Genomic DNA, 11,266 nt, shown 5'->3' on the forward strand with positions numbered 1-11,266 from the left:
GAAGAGTGCCATGATTCTGCTTGTGGAGGTCATTTTGCTGGACGGCTTACAGCACAAAAGGCTTTAAGAGTAGGTTACTCGTGGCCTGCCATCTTCCAGGATGCATTCACATATGTTAAGAGATGCGATATTTGTCAACAACATGATAGTCGAGAGAATAGAAAAAGACCACTCACCCCTATTATGGTGATACTTCCATTTGAGAAGTGGGGAATAGACTTTGTGGGTCCTATTACTCCATCGTCGACTACGCAAAAGAGGTATATTATTGTAGCAATTGACTACTTCACAAAGTGGTTAGAAGCACGTGCAACAAGGAAAGATGATGCTAAAGAAACTGCTAGTTTCCTTTTGGAGCAGATAATATGCCATTTTGGTCCCTTGAAAGAATTAGTGTCGGACCGTGGAATCCATTTCCTGAATCCACCATGAGCATCCCAAGAACACCGACACCTGTGCCAGCTATGAGTGACCATCCCCAACAAAGAGTAACCCTATCGTCACCTACAACAATCATATCACCAACCAATCAGAATAGCAAAGTTCCACCAACGACCTTCATCCGCACCAACATCAGAACTCCTCCAAGGCAAGCCACAATAGTCCCTTCTACCCACATCTTCGGTGCAAGCTCCGCATGCTACCTATGACGGTGAGTGCCATGGGACTGGCACTCGTGTAGGAGGGGGGTAATGTTAACCCCAACATGAAGAAAGCAAAAGGAAATAAAAAAGATGCAGGGCAAAGGCGGAAAAAAGGTAGCCCGACTGAAGAAAGAATAGGAAAAAAGGCCAAAAGTGCAAGGGCAACCTTAAAAGTCCAAGGAAAATGCAAAAGGGGAAAGGTGCATCTTAAAATAAGAATGCGCACCCTGAAATCTTGTAAAAGAGCACCGGGCTCTCACCTGTGCAATTTGTAAATGTAGACAGGCAGTGGAAAGGAAGCTAGGATGATGGAATGACAATGGGAAAAAGGGCCTAGGCTATGGCCGGTCATATAAAAAAGGGGAAAAGGGGATGACCGCCCAAAAGGGATTTAGGGTTTTGTATATAAAGTTGAAAAGTGAATGAGAAGCTTATTCTTGTGTGTGGCCAAAAGTAGCTCTCTTCTTCTTCTTCTTCCTCTTCTTGTTCTTGCTTGCTTGAGCTTGTGCTTGAGAGAGGGAGTGTGAGAGTGTGAGGGAATGAGTGTGTGAGGGTGAGGGACCGAGGAGGAGAAGCTCTCCATCTTCTCTTCTCTTCTCTTGTCTTGCTCGCGGCAATGGAGCTTGGAGCGTGGAGCTTGAGGATGGAGCTTGCTTGAAGCTTGCACTTGGATCGTGGAGCTATCGGAGTGCGCGGGAGAGGAGGTAACTCGAACGGCATGGAGGTAAGCTCACTACACCCTTAGATATGGATGGCGCGTCGGCTATGTGAGAGGTAGCCATTAGTGCTCGGCTTGAAACGCTTGAAGCAATAAGCAGTCCATGGGTCTTGGCGGTTGAGTGAAAGCTCCCACAGTTCATAATCCTAACATATAATGAAGCTTTTCACATTGCCATCCTTCTCTAATTTGAGGGTAGTTAATGCAATGTGCTTGATATGAACAAGACGATAATGAACCCTAATATGCCTAGTCATGAAATGGGTTAGGGCAATGGAACTTTGGTTCGAATAGACGATGATGAGCTAAAACAATAAGAGAGAGAAAGAGAAAGAGAGACATTATATATATATATATATAAATATAAGAGCTCTAGAGGATGTGCGTGCCTAGATTTTATGCCAAAAAGGGGGTTATTAGTGATAGACAGATACAGAGAAGGTAGGTGATTAAGAGATTTAGCAAGGGGGGAGAGAATATACATGTGATTATTTTATTATTGAAAAATAGGTTGTCAATGCCCCCATATTTGGTTAAAAATATTATATTCTAACACCCCTTACTCTCTCCCTCTTCCTTGCATCTCTCTCCCTCTCATATTTGATATACATTTAAGGCTTTACCATATCAAAGTATTTATATAAGGCCACACCCCTCCTATAATCCCCCCCTCTATTGTGGACTAGTTATATCTAGATAAATGATCTCTCACCCCTTCATCTTAATCATTTCCCTCTCTTTCTCTCTCGATGCTTCTCTCTCTCTCTCTCACCCCTTTGGCTTAATCATTTCCCTCTCTTTCTCTCTCGATGCTTCTCTCTCTCTCTCTCTCCATGCTTGTCTCCCTCCCTCCCTCCCTCTCTCTCCCTCCCTTTCTCTCTTTCTCCCTACATTCTTGCATCTCTCTCTCTCTCTCTCTCTCTCTAAAAAATCTCGTCCCTTCAGCTTAGTCATTACCAAATATAGCCTTTTAAGTTAACTCTCACATTTAGAGGTGTAGTGGATAAAAATAGGTGGTTGCACCTCATGAATCAACTGTCACTCATGTCCTCTAGTAGTTTCATACAAAAGGCTAGCAATAGGGTAGCTCTCATCATGATTCTAGTCATAGCACAACCATCTATGCCCACATTTATATCAAAAAAGAGGGGTGGTAGTCACTCTTCCTCTGCATTGGGCTTCTACTTAAGAAGGCTTCTTGGGAGATACAAATAGTTACAAGTGGTAATAAATGTGGTATTTTGGCATGAAGAAAACTACTTGAGGAAATGTGCAATAGATGGGTGAAGATATTTTTCAATGAAGGCCATGCACTCCTCAAGGGTCGCAGCATTAACAGTGTAAATTAATGGAAAATCATACCTGCCATGCACCTATGGATCAAAATCTACTATGTATCTCCTTAGGTAGGGCATGCAGGTCAGATTATCTCTTTTGTATGGCAATGTACTACAAAAATCCATCCACTCATCCATATTTTCATCCCATATGTTCCTTCTCCATTTTGGCTATGACTCATAGCCCCTAACTCTTTTAGGCTCATCCATCACTTTATCCTCCCAGTATCTAGTTGGTTCCCTCTACTATAGCATTGGTTTCCTTGCCCTTTGTTCTAGCCACCTTTTTTCCATCTGCATTTAAAGCTTAATCACATGTACACATTGATGCATCAAAGTTTATCATGGGAGCAGTTTTATGCAAACCTGGAGAGCATAACTTAGATCACCCAGTGAGCTTTGCAAGTAGACAACTCACTAACATGGAAATAAACTACTCCATAATAGAGAGGGAAGTGCTGTCTATGGTATTTGCTATTAAGAAATTTTAACATCACCTTCTAGCTATATCCTTTACTTTCTTTGTTGATCATTGAGTATTGCTTTATCTTGTGAAAAAACCCTATGCAACAGGACGCATTGCTCAATCGTTACTTTTGCTATTAGAATTCGATTTCTCTGTGTTAGTATGCAAGGACAAACAAACTACATGGCAAACTATATGTCTTGCATAACAATAGGAGAATCAACTGGACAAGGCATTGTAGATTACCTACCCAACACACATCTATTTAGAATGTCCAGTGAAAGAGATTTTTTTAGAGCAAACCTTACACACTATTGGGCAAATGACATAGTCCACATCCTAGAACATGGATTACTTAAATGTCCAATTAAGAAGGCTAGGCTAAAATGTCTCATTCTAAAGATTCAACCCTATCGATTGATTGCCATCCAACTCTACTGATTAGGATAGGATGGACTATTGAGGAGATGTGTCTATGAGCATGAGATGCATGATGTGATTGCCAAATCTCATGGCAGAATTGCTGGTAGACACTTTAATGGGGACACTACAACACATAAGGTGCTCCAATCTCAATTGTGGTAACCTACACTATTCCGTGATGTAGCTAAGTTTGTGAAGCACTACGATGAGTACTAACAAACCAAAGTCCCTATTCGTAAGGATAAGATAGAGTTGACCCTAATGATAACTTGCCAACCATTTGGAAAATGGAGATTATTTTCATTCATCCAATCAGCTTTGTAGCATAATACTCACAAGCAAGATACATAATCATAGCTACAAATTATCTCACCAAGTGGGCTGAAGCTCGAGTAACGTGAAAAAACAATACTAGGACCATTGCCAAATTCTTTTGGGAGAAAGTGATCTCACGGTTTGGATCTCCCATAGAATTAGTTAGTGATCAAGATGCACACTTCATCAATAATGTGATTGCCCACTTGTTATCCACCTTTTTGATAATCCATCAAAAATCCTCACTATATTATCCTCAAGTCAATGGTCAGCAGCAGCTGAAGCCACAAATAAAATCCTAGTGAATGTCCTAACCAAGGTGGTCTTTGCCTCACAAAGTGATTGGGACAATAAGCTAATGGCAACATTATAGGCTTATAGGATAGCCTACAAAATGGCCATAGGACAGACACCTTTCAAGCTAACATGTGGAACTAAAGCTATCTTACCAATTGAGTTCTTCACTCCAAGCTTGAGATTAGTGATCCAAGAGAGATGGGATGGTAAGGAAGAATAAACAAATTGCCTAGTAAAACTAGAATTCCTATCTAAAACCCCGCTCATTGCAACCCATACCCTAACCTGTGAGAAGACATTACGCAAGAGTTGGTTTAACAAGCATGTCAAACGTTGTGACTTTGAACAAGGAGACTTAGTATTGTTGTACTCTATAAAGGGTCACAAACAAAAGATGAAGTTCAAGGGGTTTGGACCTTTCAAATTTGGTAACATTAGTAGAATAGGCAATGTGGAGCTTGAAACCCTAGAAGGAGAGGGTATAAGCTTTTTCAATGGTAGTCACATCAACAAGTACTATCCTCCATCACACCCACTACACAATGTTAGAATGGCAACTATCATAGGCTTAGAGAACAAGGACAAAGAAACAGTAGTACCAACCTACTTACACATAATAGTAACCACCCAAAAGGCACACACCTTTCATGCATTAATCAATGAGGGAGCTGACAACAACATCCTCATATATGAACAATGGACCCTCATTGGTCAAGCCCAAGTGCAATCGACTAATGCCAAACTCAACCCATTTGGGGGCAGTCATATCCACTACTAGGAAAGTATAAGGTAAGGGTTTCTATCAAGACTGAGAGCCTCTCGATCATTTTTTATGGTAGGTAATAAAAAAATTGTTGGCAAAGAATCACTTTTGGATTGCTCTTTTAAGAAAAAAACTCAATAATATGTTGACCAAGACTCTCGGCACATCCAACTTGCCATAAGAAATGTTAGGATAGTCATGGCTTTCAGTAAGGGTACCATGGCTTCGCCAAAGCCCACAGTACCACTAGTTAGTTAAACCTAGTCAACCCTAAGGAGGGGGTAGTGAACTTGCACAGACACCCAATGTAAAATAATCTCAATACTTAGAAGCCCCAACTAAAGCTACAATCCAAATAACCAAGTGGGCTCCCAAACATAAATCATAGCCTAAAAAGGGCACATCTACAAGATCTCATAGCTCTCATATCCCATACACCAAACCTAAAATAAAAAGCTAGCATTATATGAATAGGCAAAGGATTAAACCACAATGGTTGCCAAAAGCCATATTGCATGCCACAATGGTTGCCAAAATCCATATTGCATGCCCAAGGCTTCTATGATGGCAACACCCTAGTGTGGTTTCCTAAATCCACAAATGGCACACTTGCCCATCCATTGCAACCTCCCAATCAATAGACATGTACCTGTAAGCCAACAAGAGGTTAAAACTAGAGCGAGAAAAAAGATGCTCAGCCCATGAACACTCAATGGGTCTATCGCCCAAAGTGAGATCCACTACACCAATAGGCATGCCTGGCCCTAATACCTCTAATGCACCCACCACAACACCAACAAAGAACCACATGTCCCCTACACCACAAGCTCAATCACAGGCGATAGATAACAAACACTCCAATGACCACCTCATAGCGAAGGCAACCATAGCAAAGCAGTCCAGTCCAGTCAAATCCCAACCACCCATAGGACTTGTACCATCTTATCAACATCAATCCATTCTCGAATTGGCACTCGATATGGCCATGAACATGGGAGATAACTTAGTGACCTGTATCAGATGATTGAACTCAACTTTCACACTGTTTACTAGAAGCTATGCACGCTTGGACCTGGGCATACTTGATGAACAAATAGCAAATGGCATACACTCTTTGCATTTTTCTTGGGAGGAATTTGAATTCATATTCATAAAAACTCCCATGATTGTAAAAGAGTTTATTGCCACTGAAATCTCTTGAGAATAAGCATTATACCAATGATCAATCACATCCTTCAAGAAAAGTAGAGTTTCAATGTCACTCGATGTGAACTTGATGAGTTGAAAAGGCTAGCCAAATCAAATCCAATTTCCTGTGGAAATGGTACATTCTCTGCATCCGACGGGAATAAGAAGGTTGTCAAATCATGACCAATGTAGAGCAAAGACATGCCATCAAGACTTTCTGAATATGACCACACTTACGTGTGTCAAGAATCGCGTGGTGGGGGGACTTGCTCAAGATGCTGCACCGAACACACACAGAATGCACAAGGAGAAGCTCACTCAAGAGACAAGAAGAGAGATGGAGGCCAAAACGTTTTCTTGCTAGTTTCTTCTTCTTCTTCCACACTTTTTACAATGTACACAAAGTATAGATAAGATACAACATAAAGGAAAGTGGCCTACTAAGTCAAACAATGCATAACCGACTACACTAGTCGACCGGTGTTATAACTATGCCAGCTGTAAATAGGTGTAACAACCTGAATATAATAAGTAATGAGTCAGTGGCTATGTGAGAGTCATAATGACCACCGACGTGCTAAGTGTAGACGTGTGGACCCATCTAACTAGGCGGTCCATCATCAATGTCCGCATGTGTTGAGCTTGTCATCTCAACACTCCCCCTCAAGCGCAACTGCATCTCTGCAACTCCAAGTAAGCTTCGAAACTTTTGAAGCTTCTCTGTACCCAATGCCTTCGTGAAGATATCAGCTATCTGATCCTGTGTGTTGACATACACCAAGTCAATCTCACATGCTAGTACCTTCTCTCTCACAAAGTGGTAGTGTACCTCAATATGTTTTGTCCTGGCATGGAACACAGGGTTCCTAGCCAACTGTATACTACTCATGTTGTCACAATAAATGACAACTGGACCTTCCACTTGCACATCCAAATCAGCCATTAACTTTTGTAGCCATACTACCTCACATACTGCAACAGCAGCACCTCTATATTCAGCCTCTGTACTCGACAAAGCAACTGTAGATTGCTTTTTGCTGCTCCAAGCAACTGCTGCACTACCAAGAGAGAACATGTATCCGCTGGTAGATCTTCTATCAAACATACTACTAGCCCAATCTACATCTGTGTATCCAAACACGTGTACATCTGTACCTGCCTCATAGAAAAGTCCATAATGTAATGTGGACTTCACATATCTCAATATGTGTCTGACTGCATCCAAATGTGGCTTTCTAGGTACTTACATAAACTGATTCACAAGACCAACAGCGTAGCTTAAGTCTGGCCTTGTAATGGTCATGTAGATAAAACTCCCCACTATCCTCCTGAACATAGTAGGGTTTTCTATCTCATCCCCAACATCAGCACTCAACTTTACATTCTGCTCCAACGGAACTGAAAGTGGTTTGCATGCTGTCATGCCATACTTGAACAACATATCCAAGACATACTATCTTTGGGACAGCCATATACTATCATCACATCTGATCACCTCAATGCCAAGGAAGTACCTTAGCTCACCTAAATCCTTCATCTCAAACTTCTTCTTCAAGAAGTCCTTGACTTCAACAATTCCACTATCACTATCACTTGTAATAATCAAGTCATCCACATAGATGACTATGATGACCGAACCTGCATGTCCCTTTCTCACATAAATTGAGTGATCAGCATCAGAAACATAAAAGCCAATATTGACAAGATACTCTCTGATCTTGTCAGACCATGCTCTAGGTGCTTGCTTGAGCCCATAGAGCGCTTTCTTCAACCTGCACACATATGTGGGATACTCAAAATCTTCATAACTTGCTGGCTGATCCATATACACTTCTTCCTGCAAATCACCATGCAAGAAGGTATTCTTCACATCCATTTGCTGCAACCTCCAACCTTTGGCTGCTGCCAAAGCAATCACACATCTGACAGTTGCCATCCTAGCAACTGGACTGAAGGTTTCATCATAATCTATGCCATATATATGGGCATAGCCTTTTGCAACCAGCCTAGCTTTGTATCTACTAATAGAACCATCTGCATTGTGCTTAATCTTATAAACCCACTTACATCCAATAGCTTTCTTGCCCTTTGGCAATGATACTAGATCCCAAATCTTATTGACCTCTAATGTAGCCATCTCCTCATCCATTGCTGCATCCCAATGAGCATGACCAACAGCCTCCTCAAAACATGTGGGCTCAACATCCTCAACTAGTTTCACCATATAAGCATAATGGTGAGCTGCATAACCTTCAAAACCAAATCTTTTAACAAGGTATCTCACCCTTGTAGACCTGCGTACCACTGGATCACTCAATGGAGTCTTTGCATTAACGCGTGCTCTCTGCACACTTGGAGTCCTCACTGAAGGAATGCCAAGCTCATCATCCAAGCTCTTTGAGCCACTAGAATCTCCATCAAGAACTGCATTAATGCCTTCTGACACTTTATTCTTTCCTTTGTCTTTACATGTAGTGCTACTAGATGCACCTGAAGATGTAGAGGTACTCCTTAGTCTCCTAGACCAAGGACTACCAGATGATGTCTCTGGTCCACTAAGAGTCCGTGATTCTTGCTTTTCAGCCTGCACATGAGTGTCATGATCATCATCATCATCCAATGCATCACCACTAGATGCATACCAACTGCTCATTTCATCAAAGATGACATCCCTGCTCACTCTGAACTTACATGTGATAGGGTTGTAACAGCAATACCCTTTCTGCTCTAAAGAGTATCCAATAAAGACACACTTTTCAGCCTTTGGATCCAGTTTCTTCCGCAACTCATCTGGCACATGAACATACGCAATGCAGCCAAACACTTTCAAGTGTGAGACATCAGGCTTCTTACCTGTAAAACATTCTTTCGGGGTCATACCATGAACTGTAGCTGTGGGGGTTCTATTCATAATATAAATAGCAGTATGAACAGCCTCACACCAAAAATGCTTAGGCATATTCTTTTCAGCCATCAAGGCATGAGTAACTTCTGCAATATGCTTGTTTTTCCTTTCTGCAACCCCATTTTGCTGTGGGGTATACCTACATGTGAATTGTCTCTTTATCCCATGAGACCTCAGAAAATCATTGAACTCATTCGAGAGGTACTCTCCCCCTCCATCTGACCTTAAGCACTTTACTTTCAAGCATGTTCCTCTTTCAATTGCAGCCTTGAAAGTTCTAAAGTGCTCAAATGCTTCACTCTTTTCCTTCATAAAATATACCCACAGCTTTCTAGAACAATCATCAATGAATGTGACAAAGTATGAACTGCCTCCAAGAGATGGTAGGCCCCCAAATGTCTGTATGCACAACATCAAGGATATTTCTACTTACATCTCTGTCATGTGAAAAGGGTTGTCTTGCCTGCTTGCCAAACTGACATGCTTCGCATACCTTATGAAATTCTGCAACTCTAAATGTAGGCAAACCTGTAACCAACCCTTTGGACTGCATTAATTTCAGCATTTGTACATTTTCATGTCCAATGCGTTTGTGCCAAATTTCAATATTTGCAACAACACCTTTTCATTTAGCATACATAGTAGCATTCATAGTAGGAATTCTAGCATCCAGAGTAAACATACGTCCAACTCTACTTCCCTTTGCTACCAACGTGCACTTGTCATTGAAGTCTTCTACAAAGCATCCCTTTACATTAAATCTGACTTGCAGCCCTTGCTCTACCATTTGACCGACTGACACCAAGTTGTTTGTAATAGATGGCACATGTAATACATCTGAAAGACTCTTTGTCTTACCATCATGCAAGGACAAGGGAACTTTTCCAACATGTGAAATTGGGTGGCATGAATCATCACCCGTCTGCACATAACCTGCATTTTGCAAATCCTGCATCTCTCCAAACCATTCTGCATGGCTGGTCATATGATTGGATGCACCTGAATCAACATACCAAACATCATCATGTGTTCCCTTTCTTGTAACAGCATTCAGCATATGAAGCATAACAAACAGACGTTCATTTTTATCTTCATTCTGTCGTGAAGACGATGCATAGTTTCCTTGCTGCAACTTACCACTGCGGATATCATCTTTCTTAGCATAACATTGGGCTGCAATATGACCTGTTTTGCCACAGTAGTGACACACAATACTAGAGTTGTTAGAACCTCTAAAGCTCCCCTTGCCTCTAAAGTTACCATGACCTCCTCAAACCTGCATATCTCCAAATTGCTGATTTAATTTGTTTTGCTGGTTGTCACTATTACGTCCTGTACCACGGCCTCTTGAGGAGAACCTGCCACGTCCTCTTCTTGAACTGGAGTAGAAAGCTTGGACCTGTTCACCACTTCTTTCAGATGTCTCACTCTACATGTTGATCTCTTTAGTGGTCATAAGGGAGACCAACTCATCGAAATCTGAAAATGGCTTTCTGACATATACGGAAGTTACAAAAGACTTCCAAGCCTTTTCATTGTTAAGTCCACCCAAGGTAGACGCCACCAAATCATCATCATCGGGCATTGCATCAATCGCTGCCAAGGCATTTGCAATGCTCCTTACCTTCAATGCATACTCATTGATAGACATCTTCCCTTTCTTCAATGTATTCAACTCTTGCTTGAGTTGAATCTTTCGTGCCTTTGTATTTACAGAAAACATACTTTCAAGTATGGTCCAAGCTGCATATGAATTCTCTGCATTTCTAATATGTCCCAGTATATTATTGTCAATTACTGCAGACAGCCAATACATGACCTTTTTATCTTTTGCATTCCATTCCTTCCGTGCCTTTGTCTCTTCTGCAGTTGGAGGATCACTCACCTCCGGCTCCTTTTCTTCACCTGAAACAAACTCGTAGAGGCCTTTTCCAATAAGAAAGTTCGTGACACGGAACTTCCATGATGGGTAGTTGTTCTTGTCGAGCTTCTCAATGATGGGGCTTCCACTGTTCTCTATCATTATCACAAAACTAATACCAAACAACAAGCAAGTCTTCTGCAACCTTTGACCTGTAGTGTACAGCAATACACCAGACAACCTTTTTCACTGTCTGCTCAACAATACATGCAATCTGCAATCTGTTTGCAGATAACCTTATGTTTGCTTCCTGCAAATACCTCAAGAATTACAGATTTGCAATCTGTAA

The sequence above is a fragment of the Lygodium microphyllum genome, chromosome 18 (assembly GCF_053477565.2).
Source record: "Lygodium microphyllum isolate KBCC chromosome 18, Lygodium_microphyllum_v1.1.10, whole genome shotgun sequence".
Taxonomy (NCBI): domain Eukaryota; kingdom Viridiplantae; phylum Streptophyta; class Polypodiopsida; order Schizaeales; family Lygodiaceae; genus Lygodium; species Lygodium microphyllum.